Source organism: Ailuropoda melanoleuca, chromosome 11 (genome assembly GCF_002007445.2).
Source record: "Ailuropoda melanoleuca isolate Jingjing chromosome 11, ASM200744v2, whole genome shotgun sequence".
NCBI classification, from domain to species: domain Eukaryota; kingdom Metazoa; phylum Chordata; class Mammalia; order Carnivora; family Ursidae; genus Ailuropoda; species Ailuropoda melanoleuca.
The window spans coordinates 37794896-37820425 of NC_048228.1; the positions used below are offsets into that span (position 1 = coordinate 37794896).

A 25530-nucleotide genomic window follows, 5' to 3' on the forward strand; every position below is an offset into this window, starting at 1 on the left:
TTGAGTAGATATTAATATCTATGTTGAACAGATAAGAAAACTGAAACTCAGAAAGGCTTACATACATCTTTCAATGTCACTCACTTAAGTAGTGGACAAAGGTAAGTAATGGAGTTTTCATTTGAATCTACACATTTTTTTTTAATTTATTTATTTGAGAGAAAGCGAGAGAGAGAGCACAAGCAGGGGGATCAGCAAAGGGAGAGGGAGAAGCAGGCTCTCTGCTAAGCAGGGAGTCCGACGTGGGGCTTGAGCCCAGGACCCCCGGATCATGACCTGAGTCGAAGGCAGATGCTTAACCAACTGAGCCACCCAGTGCCCTGAAACCTATATATTCTGATATCAGAGCAACTGTCCAGGTTCCAATTTACCCAAGATGAATAGTAGAAATTGTGACAAATAATCAAAAGAAAACTCAGTAAGGGATGGGGTAGGAAGTGCTAGAAGTGAAGTCTTTGAGCCCAACAGATTATGTGTAGAGACACTTTTAAGTTGTCTATTATGGCAGAGATTTATTGATTAATTAATGCATTCATACATTTTTCAACAAATACTTTTTAAGCGCTTACCATGTGCCAGTCAGTGGGAATATAGTGTTCAAAGAAACAAGTTTCCAGTTGAGAACTGAGAGGACTAAGTTAACTAAGCCTTACTGGGTGTGCCAAGAGGAAGATAATTAAGAAACAGAAATATGTGAGGTACAAAATTAAAAACCTTTGTCATTTACTAGCTGTCTGACCTTTCTTTTTTTGTAATTTAATTACTTTGGATTTTTAATATTTCTACATAATGACATTTGACAATTTTTTTTTTTCCCCTTCCTGTTTGTCTCCCTAATAGTGAACCAGAAGCTATTAAAGTGGCCGAAGTTGTTTTTCTAGCCCCTGGAGGACTCAGGGGTGCATCCACTTGAGGAATCCGAGTTTGGCAGCCATGAAGTTATTAGTATGTGGTTTCACAAGGGGAAACAGTGGCAAACCATGCTTGAACTTGGCACGTTCTGAATCACTTCAGGTTGTGCCAAGGCTGGTGCTTGTGACAAGTTTAGATCATTTTGACATGGGAACTCTCCAACCATAGGACAAGAAAGAATCCATTTCCCTGGCAAGAACACGAATGGATACCTTATGTCTTCTCGGAGCATCTACTGCCAGCATTTCCTTGTAGAATTTGATGATATCCCCTCAGCAGGTGTCTTTACTTAAACATGCAACTTCTGTATTATATCTGTCAAAACTGTACTGCTGGAAGACGATCTCCCCCAATATTTAGCACACTCTGTGGATAGTTTCTTTGGTTTGTCTAGTCAATGAATTGCTAACGCTTGAACGTGTTTTTGAAAAGCCTCTTCTGTCATGTCCTCTATGGACTTCTCCATGGTTATTAAGAAAGCTTCACTCTGCTTTCGCTTCTAGGCAGTGAGGTGGCTTTTCTGACTGGATGATGAATCACAAGCCCTGCATGCCATTGGCTCGACATGGCCCACTGAGGACGATAAGCCCAGCTGCTCCCTGGTGAGCAGGGTATCGAAGAAGCAAGGCTCACAGATGAACTAGTAGAAGAGCTCTAGAAACATATTCTCTGAGATGCTTTGCATGTCCGTCTGGTGGTATATCTTGATGCCACAGTTATTGTGAACTTCATTCCTCTGAGGATAAACAAGCCACCCTCTGTCAGGGAGCCAAACTTCTCTATACCGAACCAGCTGACTTGGAAGGAGAGGATTCATACGAGCATGTTCAAAAACGATGTCTTTAACCATTTGCATAATTCCTAGTGCAGCCTGATTTGTTGTGTTTCTATGGGAGAAGGGCTTCAGTCTGCAGCCATTGCAGGAGCTGAGGTATGAAGGCCTTAAGGGTGACATCATCCAGAGCTTCTTTTAATTCATCTTTAGTCCAGGCCACTTCACAGCCATCAGCAAGCAAAGGTAGTACATGGCGTGCTGGCGAGGCCACTCAGCTTGGCAATTGTTGAGAGCACATATATGCCTCTTTGATAACTTCAAATCTTTTTTCATCAATCTCAAAGGCACCCATTTCCTCAATAACCTTCTTTAGCAAAATCAGCTGCTTGTCATCGTAACCTTTCACTGAGAGATACATCCCAAAGATGGTATTTTGGAGGTCATAGCTCAAGCCTGCTAGCTCTGCTGCATATGCAAATTCATTGAGAAAGTCTTTGAGAATTCAAGGAGCTCAAGGCACAAATAGGCCATGTTCCAGTGCAAGGGGTCCATATAAGCAAATGGGCTGAAAAAGTCAAAGTTGAGACAAGACTCTGGCAAGAAAAATTTACCATCTTGTTTGAGTCAGTTTGCTCATACCTGTATCCTTAATTAGAGAAGGGTATGGTGCCATTTCCTTTTCTAATGATAAAAATCTCAAAATTCATAGGAATAAATTCATTTTTCATCGGAAGTTTAAATTTCCTATTCAGGTCAGCATTTTGCCATTTCTTAATGACTTTGTCTGGTACAGCTTCTTGCTTGTACTGGGTTCTATGCCACTCTTCTGCATGATCGATTTTTCCTTCAAGACTTGGAAACTATTGCAACCCACACATTTTCTGGTCTGAGTTTATCCAGGGCCATCTCCATTAAGGCAGGTCTAAATTCTTCCAGTAAATATTCAGCTGTGAGCACTTCTTCTAGGCGATAATAATTGAATATTCCTGCAATCGTAGAAATATAGCTCATGGCCTCTCTTTACCTTTAAACCTAAACGCAACAGCACTCAAGCCCTTGCACTCTTGGGAAACCCATTCTTGAGGTCCTTCTGCATATAACTTCTGAATGTATTGAAACATGTGCAAAATTATATCTTCAACATGGAATAATCCTTCCTCACTCAAGTCCACATTAATGGCAAACAAACACATAAAACTTCAGGCTCTTTTCCTTCTGCCCACCAACAGGAGTATTTACTCAGACCTTTAAGGTCTGATAACAGACTTCCAGGACCTTCATGCCGAATGAGATGACTAAGATAACGGCCAGGATTTGATTTGTAGTATTTCTGAAGATCAGGTATGGGAAACGTCACATAAAGATTCTTGACATCCTTAATGGGTACTATTTTGTAAAGCTGTTTAAGATGTTCTTCTTGGAAAGGGTGTTCAGGAAATTCTGGCAGTGGGACATTTTTGTTCTCAACTTCAGAAAATAACTTTACCACCAGATTACTCAAGTCTTCTAAAGATTCACACAAATAGCCATTAAGTTGGATGATAATAAGTAGAGTGGAATTTCAGTAGCTCTTGCCTTTCATCAAAGCCTTTGTGGTTTGGTCTAGTCTCTAAAATATTTTTGTTACCTGTCCCAAATTTGCTGAAGGGATTCCCTGTAGCTTTTCCAACTGAAAGAGTCTCCAGGCATCGTTCATCACAGGCTTGTCATGTTCTGAATCAACCACATTCACCTCTTTATCTTAGCAACTGTCATCAAACAAAGGGCACAGGAAAAATTGTGCAAACTAGACTACCAGTTTATTATCAAAGGCTATAATTCAGGAACAGCCAGATGGAAAGGATGTACAGGGCAAAGGTACCTGGGAAGACACACAGAGGACACTCTTTCCCAAACCTCCATGCTTTCACTAACCTGGCAGTTTTTGACCTTTCTGAAATTCCTTAATATCTGAGTACTTCAGTTTCCTCACATGAAAAATGAGAAGAATATTGCTGCTTAATTTATGGTTGCTGCAAACGTTAAAATGAATGATATGACTCACATAAGACTAATATGTGTTAATACATGTAAATCATTTAGAAGGACTGCCTGACTTCTAATCACTCAATAAATATTAGTATTAAGCATTTCATAAATGTTGCATGTTATGATGATGAATCATGTTTCCTATTAACATTAAAGCATATTACCAAAGTTTATTCAAGGTACAGCTAACTCTTAACAGGTATTGCTAATTAGATCTACTAACCAGAGCAAGTCTTTTTCAAATAGGGGTTTCTGTTCAAAACAAGGTCAACTGGAAGTCTGAAAATTTTCCTAAAATTATTATTTAATTTTCTATTATCTTTGAGATAACTTTCAAGAAATACGCTTCTCTTAATAAGACTGACATGCCACATTCTTCTGTTCAGCAGCATGTCTCTTGGGTCTTAGAAATTACAAGGAGATCCACCAGTTCTGTCAAAATCATGAGTGCTAGAAAAATACTAAGGATATACCTTAGATAGCAGAAAACCTGTCTCCTTGATTTCAGGAGAACTACACTGAAATTAAAAAGGGAAATTGTTTCACTTCATACAATATTTTAAATTATTATATTAAAAAATTACTTGAGGAGCACCTGGGTGGCTCAGTCTGTTGAGTGACTGATTCTTGGTTTTGGCTCGGTTCCTCATCTCAGCGTGGCGAAACTGAGCCCCAGGATCTCTGCACTCAGTGTGGGGTCTGCTTGGGATCCTCTCCCTCTCCCTTCCCCTCTGCCTATCCTCCTGCTCATGCACTTTCTCTCTCTCTCTAAAATAAGTAAAAAAAAAATCTTTAAAAAAATTATCTGAAACACCACATTTACTATTAGTGGCACTTTTGACAGTTTGGAACGCACTTCTCTAGTGTAATCCCCATACCTGACACATGAATATACTGAACTAGATGCTGTGTAAATTCCTCTCTCAAGACGATACAGTTAAGTAATGGAGAAATCTGTACCAAAAGCCCTTCTCCTGACTGTTGTTCAAACATGGAACCAACTCATCGTCACATACAGTGGCAACTGGCCACCACAGTTATAGCTGATCCCAGACTGGGAGACATTTTACTCAGGGACAGTTTCACTACACCTCTACCTACAAAGGTCAGACTTTAAAACATCTGTTTTATAAAAGAAAATACTCTGCACAGAATATCCAAACTCACTTTCTCTAAAACACTATGAAATATTAGCTAAAAAGTCATAAATGAAAATAATTTTAAATGTTAATTACATAAATTAAAATGTGCCTATTTTCAGTTAACCCATTACAAACATTCTGTATCAATTTTAAGATGTACATATTTATAATTAACTTCTTAAGGGAGAAATTCACATGTGTGTCATAGTAGTAATGAGCTTCAAAATGGAAACTGCTACATTTTTAAAACTCCAAATTATAATGAAGATAGAATAAACCCCACCATCCTGAAAAATATATTTTCTTACTATTCACATTTGTGTTCTGAAATTGTTTCTCCATGTGCTACATTGAACAACCTTATCTCCTTGTCAGTAAAATTATCTCCAGAACAATAGTCTACATTGTCAAACTATCTGTAACTGAATGTAATAAGAATTCTTATGTTGTTTCATTGCGCACCTCACAAATTTGAAGAAGAGTTAACAAAAAATTATTGTTATTATGTTTTGACATTTTGAGCAGATACCTCAGCTCTCTCTGGAGAGGAAACAGGCTGTGTTTTTACCACTTGATCTCCAGTACTCAATTCATCGTTCTCATGTGATCTCTAAATAAAAATATGGAGTTGGTACATTCAATTTTAGTCTTCAAGGTGCTGAAGAGTTATTATTATACAATGAATCATTTTTCCTTTGTTAAATCAATTATAGGAGAACTCAAATAGAAAGGGATCTTGCCAATAAGTAATCTGGGCAGAGTTTAGAAGCTATACATTTCATTTAAAGTATTAATCAGCAATTTGTGATTTTTTAACTTAAATTCACAAAGTCCCCTTTGATCATATAATAGTTGTACATTTTTAAGGCTGAGAATTTTACTCTAACATACAGGTCCTATCAATGGACTTTTGGAATAAGAGTGGTTGAGATTAATGAGCTTATTATAATTCATTAGAAAGTGGTATGTGGATGACTGCCTACTTTAATTAGTTTTATTACTGTAGGAAATTGTTTCATATGCCAGGATCATCACCAAGCACGCCTGGAAAACATTAGAGCAGTAATCAGACTTGATATGAGGTACCTGTCATTAGGCAGTATGGCTAATGGCACTTATAATGAACAAGGAGGTTTTAAAAAGATGGACATGACAGCATCTAGCAAAAAGGAATTTATCAGATCAACTGTTTTTGTGAAGCCAAATGCAAATTATAGTACTTCAAAATACTGTTGTGGCATACAGGGGGCAAGACTCATAACTATGGCAAAAGATTTAAGTATCTCAGGTTCATCTAGTAAATCTCAATACAAATATTCTATGATTCATACATTAGAAAATGTTAGTAATTGGATCTTCTAACAAAGTAATCCTTCAAATGATATTTCTTAACCATCACCACCCCAAGAAATAATACACCTAAGACTTTGATCAAATAAAAAAAAATCAAGTCATAATCCAAAAGAAGCAAATCCAAATATAAAACACAAATTTCAGAATAGAAGTAAATGAAAAATTATAAATATAGTCCATAGGAATTGTCTGGGTTCTGAATTGACTGTTTTATAAGTACAGACTTATAAAATTTTTTTTTAAATGTTCTTAATAATTTTTTACTACATTAAAAATTAACCTTACAAACATTTCATATTTAAGATTTTGGCCTTATGTAAGTATTAGAAGTTATACCTCAAAAACCAACTAGAAAATAAAGGAAATTCTATGCACCTCTATCTCACTCCTAAGACACTCATACCATTCACAACTTCACCAATTTTATTTTACCATACCTTGTTAAGTAGTGTTTAGGAAGCACAATTCTCATTTCACTGATCAAGAAATGAACATTATTGTGGGTTTTTTTACATATACTGAGAGCATGTTGAAGTTTCTGACTACCCAATCTAACCTTTACTTTTACAAGTACATTCTTTCTATATTTAGAATTAATTATTCCTTCAAATATGTGAGCTATATACTCAAGACATTCTAATTTCTCTTCTGCTATTACAGAAAAGATATTATCATAATTTCAGGCAGGGAACTGCAATTTCTGGCCCCTCCTCTAACATATTTTGCTTTTACTGGAAATATTCTAATTACAAAGCATTATAGTTCAAGGAGCTATCAATTAGCAACAAATGCAGAAAACATCAGAAACTGATTTTCCATTCAATGTAGATGTCATCTATGTCAGATAAAGTCTAACTTTAAAAACACTGTGAGAAGGTGGAAAGGCACTTAACCATATCCTTTTGCTCGAGTAGTCTTGTTAAAACAACAAGCAAACCTAACCATCATCACTAACAATAACAGACACCACACGCACCGCAGATCGAAATCTCTACAAGTATTTTTAGTGTACTAAAAAAAGTTGCTTGCCTACGGTTTACCAGTAGTTTTCAAAATTACAGTGTAAATATCCTGATTTCCTATTCCATGACATTGATTCAGCACACAAGTCTGCCATCTATTGCTTTTTTTTAAATAAAAAAGCATCATAAAATTAAACAACACATGCTGCAAATTAAGATCACTAGTATTAGAAATGATGGCCATTCTGTATTCTCTTAAAAAAAGATTACTCTTTTTGGATTACATTCCATTTTGTTTGCAATACAGATTACTGATTAGTGAGTATAGTGGATATAAAAGCTCAGGAGGAAAAAGAACATTTTTTTTTTCTTTTTAGGTCATAAAAGGAAAGGATCTTCACAAGAAAAGACACTTAATAGATAAAATCATTTTTAACACAATAAGAAAAGCCTATTTTTCTTTAAGAGGAAATCAATTTTAACAGACAAGTCTCAGTAATTCTGCCAGGATGTTCTTGAGATTAGAGAATGATTTGAGGCTACATTTTATCTACTACACCACAACTCAAATGTTTGAAAACTACAATAACTTACGCCTAAGCATAAAAATATTTTTAAGTTAAAAAAAAACCAGTCTGGTGATTGATTGATTGATCTGCCATAAAAATATATATATACATACATATTTCCTTCTCAATTTTCCAAAGACAGTGAAATATTTTCTTTTTGTTCCAGTAGTGGGTGTAAGTTATACCTGACATTTTATGTGAGAAATTTTGCTTTTTAGCATACATAAAAGTTATCAATAAATAATAAACACCTATCTGGTAAGTCACCCATTGTCCATTAAAAACTAGTCTTAATTTTAATACTGAATAGTAATTAATATGAAGTTTGCTATATGTTTACTCTCACATTTTTTTCCTCTCACATTTTTATGAGACCACTGCCAACTTTAATAAAGAATATATTGATTTGAAAACAAAACTCTAATAATAATCCTCATTGTCTCTGTAAAACAATATCTTTGAAAAATAATGCTAGGAAAATCTGTAGGAAATAATGGAATGCATTTATAATTTAATATTTCATTTATATGTTACATACTCTCTGAAGATTATTTTCTTTTTTTTTAATTACAAAAATGTTATCGACATTTTTGCTTTGAGATCAAATATTCTGAGTGAAAGACAATGTAGAACTACCATTTGTGAGTAGAAATATGTAATTTTTTGTCTTAATCTGATTGCACCTGGGATTTAGACAATGATCAAAACCTGGGGGTCCATATAGGCAAAATTTACACTGATTATATGTTTTAGCTCCTGCCTGCTGCCAGGGGTAATGTCACCTAAGAATCACTCCATGACACCAATTTAAGTCACAACAATGTAGGAACAGGAAACCAGAGGATACATTACACAAAACTGTGTATAAAAAGAAAAACAAGTATTATCTGCTAAGGTTCTGAGTGAAACTCAAATTCCATGCCAATATCAGGATCTGTAAAAAGGCACAACATTGAAAACCTTCAAATTAACTGAACCACCACATCCATTAGGGCCCAACACAACAGATTTGGAAGTTCCACATTCAAAATACTACCTAAATTTTATGAAAATGCCAATTTTGTTCTATCTCTTTGTTTCCTTCTTTTCTTCTTCTTTTTTTTCTTTTTGTTTTTTGGGTATAGTTGACACACAATGTTACATCAGTTTCAGGTGTACAACATAGTGATTCCCCAAGTTTATACATTATGCTATGTTCACCACAAGTGTAGCTACCTTCTGTCACCTACAACACTATTACAATACCATTGACTGTAGTCCTTATGCTGTGTCTTTTATTCCAGTGACTTATTCATTCCATAACTGGAAAGCTATGTTTCCCATGACTGTTTACCCATATTGCTTGTCTCCCCACCTCCTTCCCCTCTGGCAACCATTAGTTTGTTTTCTGTATTTATAGGTCTGATTGTTTGTTTGTTTGTTTTTTAATTCCACATATGAGTGAAATTGGTATTTATCTTTCTCAGTCTGTCTTATGTTACTTGGCATAATATACTCTAGGTCCATCCACGTTGTCACAAATGGCAAGGTCTTTTTCTTTTTTATGACTGCATAACATTCCATTATATATATATATATATATATATATATATATATCCAATATATATATGGTCATATATATATGTGTGTGTATATATATATATATATATATATATATACACACACATATATCACATCTTCCTTATCCATTTGTCTATTGGTAGATACTTAAGTTGCTTTCATATCTTGGCTATTGTAGATGATGCTGCAATAAACATAGGGGTGCACATGTCTTTTCAAATTAGTGTTTTCGTTTCTTTGGATAAATAATAGCAAAGGAAGACATTGCATAATGGCAAAGGGAACAGTCCAACAAGATTGATGTAGTAATCACAATGGTATGAAACTAGAAATAAATTACAAGAAAAAAAACAGGAAAAACACAAATTGTGGAGGCTAAACAACATGATGCAAAGCAATCAATGGGTAAACAGAGCAATCAAAGAAGAAATAAAAAACAAACAAAGTAGAGACAAATGAAAATGAAAACACAACCATCCAAAATCTTTGGGACACAAAGAAAGCAGTTCTAAGAGGGTAATATATAGTCATACAGGCCTAGAAACAAGAAAAAGCTCAAATAAACAATCTAACCTTAAACCTAAAGGAACTAGAAAAGAACAAACAAAGCCCAAGGTGAGTAGAAGGAAGGAAATAATAAAGATCAGAGCTGAAATAAATGACATAGAGACTAAAAATCAATAGCAAAAAATCAATGATACCAAGAGCTGGTTCTTTGAAAAGATAAACAAAATTGATAAACCCTTAGCCAGATTCATCAGGGAAAAAAAAGAGAGAGAGAGAGAGAAAGAAAAAAAAAAGAAAAAGCAACCAAATAAAATCAGAAACGAGAGAGAAGTAACAACTGACACCACAGAAATATAAAGGATTATAAGAGAATACTACAAAAAAAATATATATATGCACAAATTGGACAACCTAGAACTAGAAGGAACAGATAAATTCCTAAAAACACACAACCTTTCAAAACTGAATTAAAAAGAAATAGAAAATCTAAACAGACCAATTACTAGTAATAGAATTGAACGGTCATTAAAAAACTACAAAAAAATAAAAGTCCAGAACCATATGGATTTATGGTGAATTCTACCAAACATTTAAACAAGAGTTAATAATTTTTCTCTACTTTTTTGTTTCTTATTGCCTGACATTTTCTAAAGACAATCATTTTATTTGGTAAAAAGGTTTTAACATTCTCTCTCTAGTTAGGAGCAAAAGAAAGAATAGGACGAAAAAATAATACATTTTAATTTCTACCAAATCAACTATAAATGTGTATGATGGTATAAATGAGTTAAAAAATTTTTCATTTAAAAATACCCATTTAAAAATACCCATAAAAATTTGTTCACTCGGGGCGCCTGGGTGGCACAGCGGTTAAGCGTCTGCCTTCGGCTCAGGGCGTGATCCCGGCGTTGTGGGATCGAGCCCCACGTCAGGCTCTTCCGCTATGAGCCTGCTTCTTCCTCTCCCACTCCCCCTGCTTGTGTTCCCTCTTCTCGCTGGCTGTCTCTATCTCTGTCGAATAAATAAATAAAATCTTTAAAAAAAAAAAATTTGTTCACTCAATGTTATTTGAAGGAAAATAGATGATTATCAAATCATTAGTAAGAAAAATAACAATTATGTATAAAAATAATTAAAAAATACTTTTTAATTCTTTAAACATTTGGATTACAGGATGCCTGGGTGGCTCAGTCAGTTAAGCATCTGGCTTTGGTTCAGGTCATGATCCCAGGGTCGTGGGATGGAGCCAATGCAGGGGCTCCCTGCTCAGCGGGAGTCGGCTTCTCCCACTCCCTATACCCCTCCCTCCTGCTTGTGCTCTCTCTCGTGCACGCGCGTGAACGCGCGCTCTCTTCCTCTCTCCCATAAATAAAATCTAAAAAAAAAAACAAACAAACAAACAAACCCAAAAGACCATTTGGTTTACAAATTTAATAAATCAAACTAACAGCCTTAGAAGTATTTTATAAACAAATATCATTTGAAATGAAGAATAGCTCATACCTTAATTATAGTGAAGAGATTTTATCTTAAAGATAAGAATGTTATGGTCTGATGGTTGTAATCCTTCCAAATTCATATGTTGAAGCCCTAAACACAAATGTGAAGGTATTTGGAGGTGGAGCCATTGGGAGGTAATTAGAGTTAGATGAGGTCATGAGGCTGGAACTCTCGTAATGAGTGTCCTTGAAGAAGAAGCAGAAAAACCAACGCGCTCGGGCACAAACACACACACGTACACACATACACCCCCCACACACATGAAAGTGCTCCCGCGCTCAATCTCTCTCTCTCTCTCTCCTTCCCTTGCACCCTCCCTTCCCCCTTTCTATCTGCCCTGTGAGATCACAATGAGAAGGAGACTGTCTGCAATCCAGGAAAAGACCCTCACAAGGAACCAAATTTGCTGGTACCTTGCTCTTGGACTTCCTAGCTTCCAAAACAGTGAGAAATAAGTATCTGTTGTTTAAGCCGCACAGTCTGTGGTATGTAGTTATAGCAGCCAGAGCTAAGATAAAAAACAACAGGGGTGAATTAGGGTAATTGACGTAAATATTAGCAGCATATAAGTACTTTAAAATTATAGCTATATAAAAGGTTCAATAACCAAGAATGCATTAAAAAATTCATAGTTATATTTATGATAGCAAAAGTAGTCCAACAAAAAATTAATTTCTGTATTTGCAGGATAATGATAAGGTTCTGAATGGAATTTTATAAAAAGCAAACTCTTGCCTCTAGCATTGTTTTTCTTTTGAAACAGATGAAAAACATCAAAACCGCTATCTCCCTAACTCAAGTGATAGATTTCATTTGCATTATTATTCAGATGACTTGTTTATTTCAGACTCTTAGTAAAACAGTTTTGAGCAAAACATTTCATTTGTATATGTGAAAAACCCAATTTCTTTTTTTTTTTTTAAGATTTCATTTATTTATTCGACAGAGATAGAGACAGCCAGCAAGAGAGCAACACAAGCAGGGGGAGTGGGAGAGGAAGAAACAGGCTCATAGCGGAGGACACTGATGTGGGGCTTGATCCCATAACGCCGGGATCACGCCCTGAGCCAAAGGCAGACGATTAACTGCTGTGCCACCCAGGTGCCCCAAAACCCCCAATTTCTTTGTCATTGCATGTGCTTATGCTTTTTGAGTGTGTACATGTGTAAAAAGAAAAAGACAGCTTGTGAGAGAGAGAGTGAAACAACTGAGTATGAGAAGAGAAGAGACGGCACCAGTGAAAGAGATTTGGAGGAGAGGGGCAGTAGAGGAGGAGAGAATGAGAGATTACCGTGGATGGTAACCACCCAGCACACTAAAGGATAACACATAAATGATAGTTAATATAAGGAATATAACTTGCATTGAGGTTTTCTCTTAATATCTGAGGGTAATATTAAGATGCTGGAGATTGTGCTTGGTAAAGCATTCTTGGATATATATCTTATTGTTGAAATATTGATCTAAATGACCCATGATGCACTCTAAAAATGGTAATTCTTATATGCCCTAATTTTTCTTTTTTTAATCACAGTTTTTAACTTTTCACTCCCATATTTGGTAGCAAACCTTTATTGAATGCTGTATTATCTGTAGCTGTGTAAAAAATTAAATGGAACCAATATCTGTCATCTCAGGAATCTGGCTGTTGCTCAGCTGGGTATTGTGACTCAGGTCTCCTGAGGTTGTAATCAAGATGTAAGCCAGGTCTGTAGTCTTCTCCAGTATAGACTGACTGAAGATAAAAGATCCTTTACCAAGCTCACTCACGTGGGTGTCCTCATAGATCTGCCTCAGGACATGGAAGCTTCTCCCTGGGCAAGTGATCCAAGGGAAAGTGCAATAGAGTGCCCAAGAAAGGTTAACCTGTATATGAATGATTTAATATATCATATAGCTTTGTAAAAAGCATGTATTTTTACAGTAATCTAGTTAATGATACCCACAAAGACATTCACAAACTAGGAGCATTTTGAACTCACTAAGCCAGGACAATCATTTGGTTTAGTTCAGCATCAACAAACCGAGAATCAACTGATCGCTAGGGAGAAAAGAGATCATAGACAATTTTGAAAGCAGAAGAACTAACTGTTTAAACCTGTGGCACTCCTCAGATTATCAAAGAAATGGCAAATTTAAAATTCACACACAATCATATGATGTCTTCCAGTAGGAAAAAAAGAAAGAAAAAGAAAGAAAGAAAGAAAGAAAGAAAGAAAGAAAGAAAGAAAGAAAAAGAAAGAAAGGAGAAAAGAACCAAAAAGATTTGTTCTGTATTTGCATTTTGCTTCTTCCGGAATTGTGAATGGTTCCACTATGGTTAAATTATTTTCAGATTAGTTTATTGTACTGTACTGTATATATATAATATTTGTATTTTATATGTATACATTTAATATACATGTTATATATAATATACATATTTATATACATATAAAATATTATATATAAACAGAAACACGGAAAAGCAGAAAAATGAATCTGTTGCATCACATCGTCTAAATGTCCTCCTGTGAAATCAGTTGAGAAAGCTCGGTAGACCAAATATGCTAATGTTAAGATAGTGACTATCGTGTGCATTTTTAAAAATTTGAATGATGCCCAGAGCTTCTGTTAGGTAGCTGGACACCATTCTCCTGTCAGATAAACAGCATCAACTTGTTCAGTAGTACAATTATATTCGACAGGTAATTCTTAAGTTGAACTGACTGCTAAGATAGTGATAAATTGCTTTGACTCTCCCAAAGTACAGAGATCACATCTCAAATGAGCTCTAGTGCACAAAACTTAAGAGTACTCAGACCACATAAATGCTTTATGTCTCTTCACTGTCCCTACTTCTGTATCAGTGGAAAGAAAATAAGTATGAGTTACTGTCAGAATTTGTAAACACAGAGAAGAAATTAAAAAAAAAATCAACTCCATGAAAATATGTATGCGTGTGTATAAAATTAAGTTTTAATACTAGGTGACATTTATCACATAATGACAAGGTCATTTTGATTATGATTTGCTTCATATTCTTTGTATACAATTTGTTACATATAGATAATGTATTCAAATAAATAGATTAATTTTGTTTGAGCATTCAGATATTTCACTGCTCTTTACCTAGATGTACTTACTTAATGCCCATGATCCTAAAGATTTGAGTTGTAAATAAAAAATTTGCAAAAAGAACATTTTACCTGAACTGAGAAAAGTATGTAAACAAAACTGTCAGGAAGTTATTTTCATAAATAGTTATCCATCTACATGTTCAAATATGGGTTGAGATTGATGGATTTCATCTTTAGATTTTTGGCATAGCACAAGGCCCCAGTTTTCCAACAATTTTTATTCTAAAAGTTCTGTCTATATTATCTTATTAAAATTTAAAATATGCGTTCCCTTTCTTCTTCCAATGCCTTCAGTGATTCTACCTACCCCCTTGGATTCAACCACCACCTCTCACAGGAAGCCATACAGCTAACGGTCCTGAACTACCTGTACGTCCTCAGACAGATCATACTTACATCCATACTTCTTTCTGCTCAGAATGGTCTTTCCCTACACCATCACAGTCTGCCTTATTCTTAAAAATTCAGCCCAAATATTACCCTCTGGGAAATCTGGAATCTCTTGGTCTAAATAAGATGCCCCATTTTTGTATTTACTTAAAAATACATTGCAACCCTTATAAATCTAGCCTATAATTGTAGTTTGGTTTTGTTTTTTCCACCCCCATTCCTCATTAGACTGCAATTTCTTAGAGAAAAGAAACCATAATCTTAATTGAATTTGCATCCCTGACTATAGTGGGATGACCGGCAAAGAGTAAATATTAGAAACAAAACGAAACAAATAAGCAAACAAAAACACTGTATAAGTAGGAAAAATGGAAAAAGGGGATGCCTCTCCTTCAATCTCTGTATTCCAGATCCTAACAAGAGTACAGAGCAATCCTAAACAGGTCTTCAGATATGCTTCTTAATTGCCAAAGTGCTGGAGTGAGCGATCCTTGGGTAAAATATCTGTGTATCAGGTGTTCATAGCTCAAGTAAGGTTTAAAGGAAAATAATATTAGAATGTCCCTTAGGGAAACAGGTAAGAAATTTATCTCTCTCTCTGTTGAAAATCTGCATATGTATGCATTGCTAATAGGTGTATTAGGGTTTTATGCAGTAATTAGAATCCTTTAAGGAGACCAAAGGCTATTTAAGAAACCATTTTTGTTAAAAACAGGTTTCCCAAAGGACTTGTACAGGTTGTTAAATACTAAGCCAATTTAGGTTTGATATAGCAACGCCTCTGAGAACATAGAAGAGAGTTAATTAAGTGAGTTTGTGACCTGTTTGCTAAGAATTATGTTCTTGATAGGAAGGAAACTTGGACAGAGACATTTTACAGAGACTGTTGCAGCCACACTGAGTTGCCGTACAGATATAAATTTTTTCCCTCTACTTTTCACTTGGGAAAAGAAAGGTGTGTAGACCACCAAAGGAGAATGAGAACAATGAGATACTTCATGGAATAAAGAAAAATTATTTTGTATATACAAAATGATTGATTGGTTTATTAGGTAGTAAGGAATATACACTGGTTAACAGTACAGTTGTCTTCATTAAAAGTATATGGAAATGACATAGTCCAGCAGAAAAGAGGCTATGAACTGACACTAGTAAGTGATTTTTTAGGAAATCACAGGTTAGGGATTTTCAACTAATTCTCTAGTTGAGAAAAACATTTGCAAACGGCATAAATTAAATACATTTTCTTTATCCTTCTTTCAAATCACTTAATAATAATTTAAGTTGTACAGTTAATATTAGAATTAATATTTAAAATTTTACACTTCTTTTTTAATAAACACTTCAATTCTTACAGAGAAAATATTATGGTCTGCTACTCTGCTTTCCTTTCTGTTAAAATAAGGCTATGCTCCATGCAGCCCATAATTTAGGTACTATCATCATTAAGTGACAACTGATGTCTCTGTAGGCATAAGGCACCTAAGAAAATTAATTAGTATTTTCAGTGTGTTCCATAAATGCAGCTTTATTAGCGATGATGATCTTTACACTCAAAGACCAATACTGTTTCTTCTCCATAGCAGATGAATAGCTTTCTGGATTATAATTCTACTTATATTCTACTAATCAAAATTAATCCTGTAAAAAACAAACAAAGACATACACCTTGTTTAGAGACATTTTCTCCTGAAATACTTTCCATTTGGCTATTAAATAAATGTGTATTAAGTTCAAGTCTGCCCTAATCGATTATTACAATCTATCTGGACTGTCAGACTTCACACAAATCCTAGAAGTATGGTGGGTGCTCTGAAAAAGAAGAATCAGGTGGTAGAAGGAGCATATTACAGGAACACATTATCAGGTGAGCTAGGATAATGTACTGCAATATTGAAACGTCTGCTTTCTCCTCATATATTTTCCCTCTTACTCTCATTCTAAACAAGGAACTAGGCTTAATTTAAAGGAGAGTCTATGGGAAACAGAGGCCCTTCATAAAATCCTAAACATCCTGAAAAGATAATGCTGAGGATACTAGAAAGTACCAGGAAAGTGAGAAAACATTTGAGGAATAGCAAGGAAGTGAAGGGAGATTCTCATAGTAGACAGAAGGAGAGTTATAGTGGTCTCATGAACAGGGGAGACTTAATTCTTGTTTCCGGCACCACTTGGGGAGGTGGCAAAGACTCAGCAAGGAAGAGCTATCTTGTTCAGTCTTAACTTAAGAGGCTACGTTCTAGATAAAGAAGTTTTTAATCTTTCCCAAGGTGCCACTGCTTTACCCCTGACTACCTATCAGACTGATATAACTTCAGATACCCAATAGTTGGACCTAAGCCCCAAGGAAAGTAACAATGCAAACCAGGGAACCCATTGTCAGAGAAAGGAATTAGAAGAGAAATAACCATAACCTGGAGTTTTTGTCAAAATAAAACTGGAGAAGTAGATGACAATTTGAACAACAGTAATACAATTTAAGGGGGCTGAGGCTCAATGACAGTCTTTCTAGAACTAAATAAACATATTGTAATGGAAAAGCAATGGAAAAACATTTTTTTTTTCCTAAGACCTGATTTAGTGACTAAAATATCAAGTAAAGGAAATAAATCAAAGCACAGAAAGAAAAAAAAAAAAAAGAAAATTACCAGAAAAAAAAAAAAGATAAGAGATTTGGAAAATAAATTAAGGAGACATAACTAGCAAATAATAGAATTTCCAGACTGAAGAAAAGGAAGAGATAGAAGAGAGAAAGTAACCATGTAATCACTTAAAAAAATAAGATGAAGAAAAACCTGAGCTGAAGAATGACTTATGTGTGCAGATTGGAAGAGCTTGCTGAGCTCCAGACAGAGTTGACACAAAGGAATGCATATCTAAGGATTCACCCATCTAATAGAATTATGCATTAAGAGGCTTGCAACATTAATCACCAAATGCATCAATAAATGTGGTTACCTCAGCATGGAAATATTTTAGATTATCTGACTACTCTTACTAGATGATATTTATTATTCTATTGTTTTTTATTTGTTTTTTTTAAAAAAAGTATTTCCTATGGCTGCTGTCACAAATTAACCATAAACTTGATGAATTAAAACAGAAATTTATTCTTCCACAGTTCTGGAGTCCAGATGTTCAAAACTGGAATCACTAATCTGAAATCAAGGTGATCACAAGGGCATACTTTCCTGGGGGCTATAGGAGAGAACCCACTGCTTGGTTCTCTCAGGTTCTAGTGGTTGCTGACATGACTTAGCTTATCGCTGATTCACCCTAATCTCTTCCTCTGTTGTCACATTGCCATCCTCTTCTGTTGGTGTCAAACCTTTTTCTGCTTCTCTCTCATAATTATATTTGCAATGACATTTAGGATCCATCCAGATAAACTGGGATAATCTCCCCATCTCAAGATCATTAATTTCATCACATCTGCAGAGAGTCTTTTTTTCAAATAAGATAACATTTACAGGTTGTAATCAGGACCATGATACACTTTGGGGAGACATTTTTCAGCTTACAACCATATGTATTTTTTATAGTATAAAAATGATAAGGTTACTTTTAGTATGAAATAACAGGATTTGGGTTTTTACATAGGCACTATTATTGGAGTCATTTAAATTGTTTTCAGAGGTGAGAGACAGAAACAGATTTTTATTTTTAAATTATACCTATGGCTACACTGTAGTGAACTGTTTTTATTGGAAGTAGGTGTACAAGACTGCAGTAGGTGGTCAGGTAGGAGGCTGCCGCAGTCCTGGATGAGCCAAGAGAATGATTCAGAATGGGGAGAAACCACAAGTAAATATCTCATGTAATTACAGATTACCCCTTAAAACATAAACATATGTAGGTAGTTTTTGAAATTACTCTTTATGTTTTAATATCCCCTACCTGAAAGAGAGCAGGGACTGGACTCAGGTCCCTTCAACCCTAACAGCAAAATCCAGTGCACCTTGATAGCTGAAATTCCACGGCCCTTGAGTAACAAATCTTGTAGGAATGTAGAAGCAAGATGATTACCGACTACAGAGACCTCAGGATACAGGACCAAAGCAGTCTGTTCCAAGGTGGACCCCAGTGCTGACCTTTCATCGACTTTTTCCCTCATTTATAATACTAAAAATCATACCCAGGGATGGAGATTTGACATGCTAATTAAACATGTGATGCATGAAGAAGCATGACCTCTAAGTGTACAGGCACCAGTAGATCCCACCTCTACATGCCTAGATGTCACCCTTTTCCATCTTTAAAGCACTCTCTGACCTCTCCTTGGAGCGTGAGACTGAGGATTCTTTCCTTTGTGCTGTCTCCCCTGTGCTTGAGCATATGTGCCTATAAAAGTCTTGCCTGAATTGTCCTTTGGCCTCTAGTCAATTTCTGTTGCGTAGAAAGCCCAAGGGCCCAGGTCAGTAACATAGCCTTCTAGAAAATTATTTGACTATAATTTGACCATTTCTTTTCCTTTTTTAAATTAAATTTTGTTTCTTTGAACTGGCTTTATATATTTATTATATATTTATTTTTACTATTCCTCTTCATAAAGAACATATGGTGTTCTCTATTCATATTTTTATCATGTAATAGAGATTTTACATTTTTTTCTGTAGAGATCTTAAACATTCTTTGCCAGATTAGTTAATTCTTTTTCCCCTTTTTTTAAAAAAATGAAGTATAGGTGACATATAATACTATCGTTGTTTCAAGTGTACAACTTAGTGATTCAAGAATTACTTACATTACTCATACATTCATTACTCATCATACTTCAGTAAATGTAATTACCATACAAAATTTTTACAATATTATTGACTATAAAAAAGAAAACAAACAAAAAGTGATATTATTGACTATATTCCCTGTGCTATTGACTTATTTATTTTATAACTAGAAGTTTGTACTTTTCAATCCCCTTCATCTATTCACCACTCCCTCCTTTGTCTGGCAACTGCTAGTTTGTTCTCTGTACTTATGAGTGTACTTCTGTTGGTTTGCTCATTTGTTCTGTTTGGTTTAGATTCCACATATAAGTGAAGTGATATAGTATTTGTCCATTTCTTGTTTATTCTTGGTCATGTTAGTTAGCCTTCTTATGAAATGCCTGATGCTTTTGTGCCTTATTTTGGTATGGGACATCTCTTCTCACTTCGATGGTTTATAAGAGTTTAAAATTCACTTCCTCACTAATCTGATATTCTTACCAAGACCTGGAAGGAAAAATCCGTGAGCCCACTGTTTTAATTCTACTATTTAATGATGCCCAAAGTCAAGGGGCTTCTTTTAAGGAAGCTCTGCATTAGATTCCTTTCCAATTCAGTTCCAATTTGGATAATGTTTATAGATATGGAGTCATAAAAATATCCTTCTTCAGATGCAACAGACAAAATCAGTGCATTATTGTCATTATTGTTTTAACTTATCTTCCTTGAAGACACTGACATTTGGATAGTTGAATAATTAGTTGGAAATTATACATACTCATCTGATACCTAGGGGGCCAGAAGACTGGAAGTAGTAGGTCATAATCACATTTATTCATAGGTTGATCCTTTTTCTAGTCATAAAATTTGACTTTCCCATTGATAGCTAAAAGCTGTATTTTCTTCATTCATTGTGTACTTGTTAAAAAAAATACTTATCAGCCATAAGTATTATATTCCAAACAGTGCGATAAGATAAAGATACAAAGATGAATAAGATAAAATTGCTGTTATCATTGACTTTACAATATTATTGTACAACGATAGATGAAATAGAGTTAAGGTATAATTACATAACTGGTGCTGTAGGTGAAACCATAATATATTATACAAGTGTATACATGGAGAGTCTGAGTATGTACAGTCAGTAACAGCAGCAGACCTACCACTTACTCTGCATCGACCGTGTGACAGGGAATTGTGCTGGGGAACTTACATGTGTCATTTCAATTTATTTTTTACAAAATCTTATAAATTATGTATTATTATTTGTCATTTCACATATTCAGATCCATCCAGCTAATTTTCTTTTTCCTTCAAGTGTCAGCTTACACACCACTTTCTTCAGGCCTTTCTGATTTGGAAATGAGATTAAGCACCCGCCACCCTTTACTCTCATGGTTCTCTGTCCTTCTCGGCTATCACACCAGGATTATTTGATTACTGTTTGTATTCACCAAAAAACAGAATGTTTCATGAGTACAGAGTTCTTGTCTGCCTTATTTATTTTTATAACCTCAGGCACAGAACTCATTCACAAGTGAGTGAATACATAAGCAAACTTACCTCTAGCCCATAACAAGAATCAGAACAAGGATTCAATCTAGATCTCTTTTTAAAACCTGTATTTTTAATCACAAGAATATTTTATTCCTTAATGGGATAGAACATTTCCATTTGTTTAGGCTGAATATTTTTCATAAATTGAAAGTACACTAGTTTTTTTAAGTTGGCTATTATCAATAACTTGTAAACAACAAATCAAACAAAATGTATGCTCAATGTCTTAAATGAATTCAAAATAGCATTATCAAATTTACTTTTTGCCATTGTTCAAATATTAATAGATAATAATATTTTAATTTTATAGCTATAATAGTAAATGCTGTAAAAGACCCAAATGACAAGATAAAAATTCAAATTACAGGGGCGCCTGGGTGGCACAGCGGTTAAGCGTCTGCCTTCGACTCAGGGCGTGATCTCGGCGTTATGGGATCGAGCCCCACATCAGGCTCCTCCGCTATGAGCCTGCTTCTTTCTCTCCCACTCCCCCTGCTTGTGTTCCCTCTCTCGATGGCTGTCTCTATCTCTGTCAAATAAATAAATAAAATCTTTAAAAAAAAAATTCAAATTACAGAAGATTGCACATTTTTTATGACAGGAAAATAGAAATGAGCTCATATCTTCCCCCAACTAGATGTTAATGTTAAGATCTTATTAATAATAGCATTAATTCACATGTTAAAAAGAATAAAATTATGTACAGTCAGCATTCATATTGTAAGTAACGTAATACCTTAACTTGAGTGTATTCTAAAAATAATTTATTGTTTGGAATTATAGTCACTTTTCAACCCAGAGTGGCATATATTACCTCTTTTACTCATTTGTTCATTATACATCCTACATGTCTTATTATTAGCCAATAATGATTGCTTAAAAGACTATCTTAAACTTGGTACATTTTCTTCATAGAAAAACTAAAGAAATCCACATTTATAAAGTTTCTTAGTAAAATATTTATACTCCATCTATAATCTTTTCTAATACTAAAACATGATAATTTTAAAGAAAATTCATATGACATTTAAGTAGTTTTATAACTGCTTTAACTATATGAGTGTACCTTTAAGTCAAACTTCTTATATTCTGTAAAGTTTGTGAAATTAATAACTTTGCTCTTGATCTAGTCATTATTGTTTTTTTTTTTATTAATATACAATTGTGGTTATGTGTAGTGGTGGTAGGGAGACTAGAAATAATTAAATCTGTTTTCTAAATACAGATATAGGTTTTCTATTTCGGAATAGAAGTATGCATGCCTCTAAACACATGTAATTCATTTACATTTATGTAATACATATGCACATTTTTATGTAAGATATATACACATTTAGAAATCCTAGTATTTAATGTTTACAAATGTTTATATCTCATAGCTGCACTTTGCTGAGATGTTTCAGAAATCTATAAATTCAGGTTTTCTGCTTGACTTAAATTTAAAGGTAGTATCTGGACATTTTAGGAAAAAGAATCACTAGTTATGACCATGAGATCAAGTTTACAGAAAAATTCTAATTTTTCTATAAAATTAGCTATTTTAACAGTATTTTGTGCATATGAAAACACTAACATCAGAGGGATTTATAAATTGTGACACATGTTCTCCTCTGTCATGAGAAATTTATAGTCTACCCCATCTCCCTCTCTCACAGGAAGCTATACACATAAAGTAAAACATCAGAGTACTTGCCAGTCCTATAGTTGTTTCTGAGAAATTTCTTATTTACAGGTTTTGTTTTATCGTGTCAGGTGATTCTGTGATGCTAGCCACAGATGATTATTGGTGGGTGGAAGAAGCTTGGAGCCAAAGGTAACCTTGGGCAGAAACACGAGGAGAACCTATTAATGGGGGTGCTAATTCTGGCATGTTATACGAGATAGTAACTTGCCAAATCAATAAAAAATTTCTCCGAACTGTGTGAATATCAACCATCCCAAATGTCTATAGAAGAGAAGATAATAGATATTAGATAGCAATGAAGCACAGCCAACAGAAGATACGACATGGTGGGAATTAATGTGACAACAAAAGCCCATCCTAAGAAGAAGTTCCTGGCTAGAAACTAAGGAAAATTGAGAGAATTAAGAAACAGCAGAGGAGAAAAGACAGATAAAGAAAAACAACACAGAAGAGGAGTAAAGAACATGGCAGACTAATCTGGTGGCTGTATGGTTATGTGACCATGAGAAACACAGTGAGTACTTAAAACGCAGGATGATTTTCCAGTTCACCATGAGTTCTCTGCTGGAGTTGTACCATTTGCAAGAGCTGACTGTGCTCATCTTTTCTCAACTCCAAGTTCAGTGACTTGACTTGGTAGCTTGAAACCGGCATGGTGGAACAATGACACCACAGAAATTGGCAAATGCTACAAATCATTTTTTTTTGAAGATTTGATTATTATGTATTTACCAGCACACCACTGATTCTAGCGATTTTGCTTCTGAAACTATTTCTTTTCCTCCTCGAACCCCTGTTTTATTTATAAAATAAACTTACTTTTGCTGAGGTAGCTTGAGTTGTTTGTTTTTTCTCCTGGATGCAATTTTCTATTCAGTGAGATTTATTGAAAGTCTATTATTGATTAGACACTGTAGACAATGCATTATGCACAACTGATTCTGAGGTAAATAAGACAACATACTTGCCATCAGATCAATTATAGTCTAATGGAGAAATACATAAATTATTCTAATTCACTGTCACAGGTGCAATAATTAAGTTTATTTTGAGAGGTCATTTTGAAAGAATAAGCATGAAAGAAAGACACAGGCCACTACTTAGGAGGAAGTGTTGGTGTCTGGAAATATTACTAAGAGAATTTGATAGTTGGTCTTGGGCTTGAAGGATAGCTAAGCTTTAGTCATACAGATGGTTTAAGGAAAGGTAAAAGTTATTTGAATATATACCAAAAAAAAAAAAAAGGATTTAAGAAAAAAGAGATTGGAAGGATGATATAGAATGGTAATAAGGGATCATGAAAAAATGGGGAAAATTCAAATACCATAGTCTGAAATATAATTAAGTTCCCATTCCCATCAAGCATTAAGTACTCACTGTGGTTCTCATGGTCACATAACCAAACAGCCACCAGATTAGTCTGTCATGTTCTTCACTCTTCCTTACCATCAACATGAGACATGTGAACTACTCTCAGTTCACTATCTTAGTCATAAGCCAGTCTTTGGCCTATGTATCTCCATACCCTTTATAACTAGTTCCCTAATTAGCAAGTTCATGTGGATTCTTTCCCAATTTTGAATCTGTTACTTTTTTGCTCCCTGGATCCATGGATCAAGTGGCCAAGATTCTGGAGCACTACCTAGGCTTTATTACTTCTTTCTTAATAGCACTTTTTAAGAGTGAGAAAAAATAATAACAAACCATAGTAAATCTTTTTGTTAATGGAATTTTTTTTTTTTTTTGTTAAATGATGATAGAGGAAAAAAGTTTACTTAAACTTTAATCTGGGTTTGAATCTGAACCTGTATATTTATTTTTAGTTTAAATAATATATTCATGAGGGATGCCTGGGTGGCACAGTCCTTAAGCGGCTGCGTTCGGCTCAGGGCGTGATCCCGGCGTTACAGGATCGAGCCCCACATCAGGCTCCTCCGCTATGAGCCTGTGTCTCCCTCTCCCACTTCCCCTGCTTGTGTTCCCTCTCTCGCTGGCTGTCTCTATCTCTGTCAAATAAATAAATACAATCTTTAAAAAAATAAATAATATATTCATATCAGTGGAAAAAACACATGTAAGCATCCTCTCTGTTCTTTATTGCAACATTTTAACCTAAGGTTCTGCTATACTTTCAAGGAGTAGTTAATGAAATTTAAGAAGTACTTTTATTCAATAGGTACTTAATGAAAACCTAAAATATGCAAGGCACTTTTCTAAGTATTTCAGAGGATATTTTATGTATATTTCTTGTCCTTTACCAGGTCAAAATTTGATATGAGAACTGGGAAAATAATTTTTGTATCTATTAAATTCTTTTTTCTTTTTTTTCAGTTAAAGATATATTTATTTATTTGAGAGAGAGAGCATGAATGGGGCGGAGGGAGGAGCAGAGGGAGAAGGAGAGAGAGGATGCTCAAGCAGACTTCCCACTGGTAGTGGAGCCCCATGTAGCCTGACCCCAGGACCCTGAGATCATAACCTGAGCTGAAATCAAGAGCAGATACTTAACTAACGGAGACACCCATCTTTCCATCTTTTCAATTTGCATTAAAAAAAAATTGTAAGAAAATTCATGTGTGTGTGTACCAAAAGAATCTCAAAATTCAAAATAGAGGCTATTTGGGGGCCTTGAAGTTAAGATGATGGAGGAGTAGGGGACCCCTTTTTCAGCCGGTCCCCTGAGTCAAGTTGGTAGGTACCAGACCAGCCTGAAGATCCACAGAATCAGCCTGAGACGCAGGAAGATACATCTGGATCTCTACA

General features: G+C 34.9%; 1 protein-coding gene and 1 pseudogene across 7 annotated transcripts in view; both read right to left on the minus strand.

Moving 5' to 3' along the window:
* Window positions 1-25530, minus strand: part of CCSER1 (coiled-coil serine rich protein 1) — a 1293520-nt gene that overhangs the window by 708550 nt on the left and 559440 nt on the right. The window lies entirely within an intron of this gene.
* Window positions 739-23421, minus strand: LOC105236977 (annotated as a pseudogene).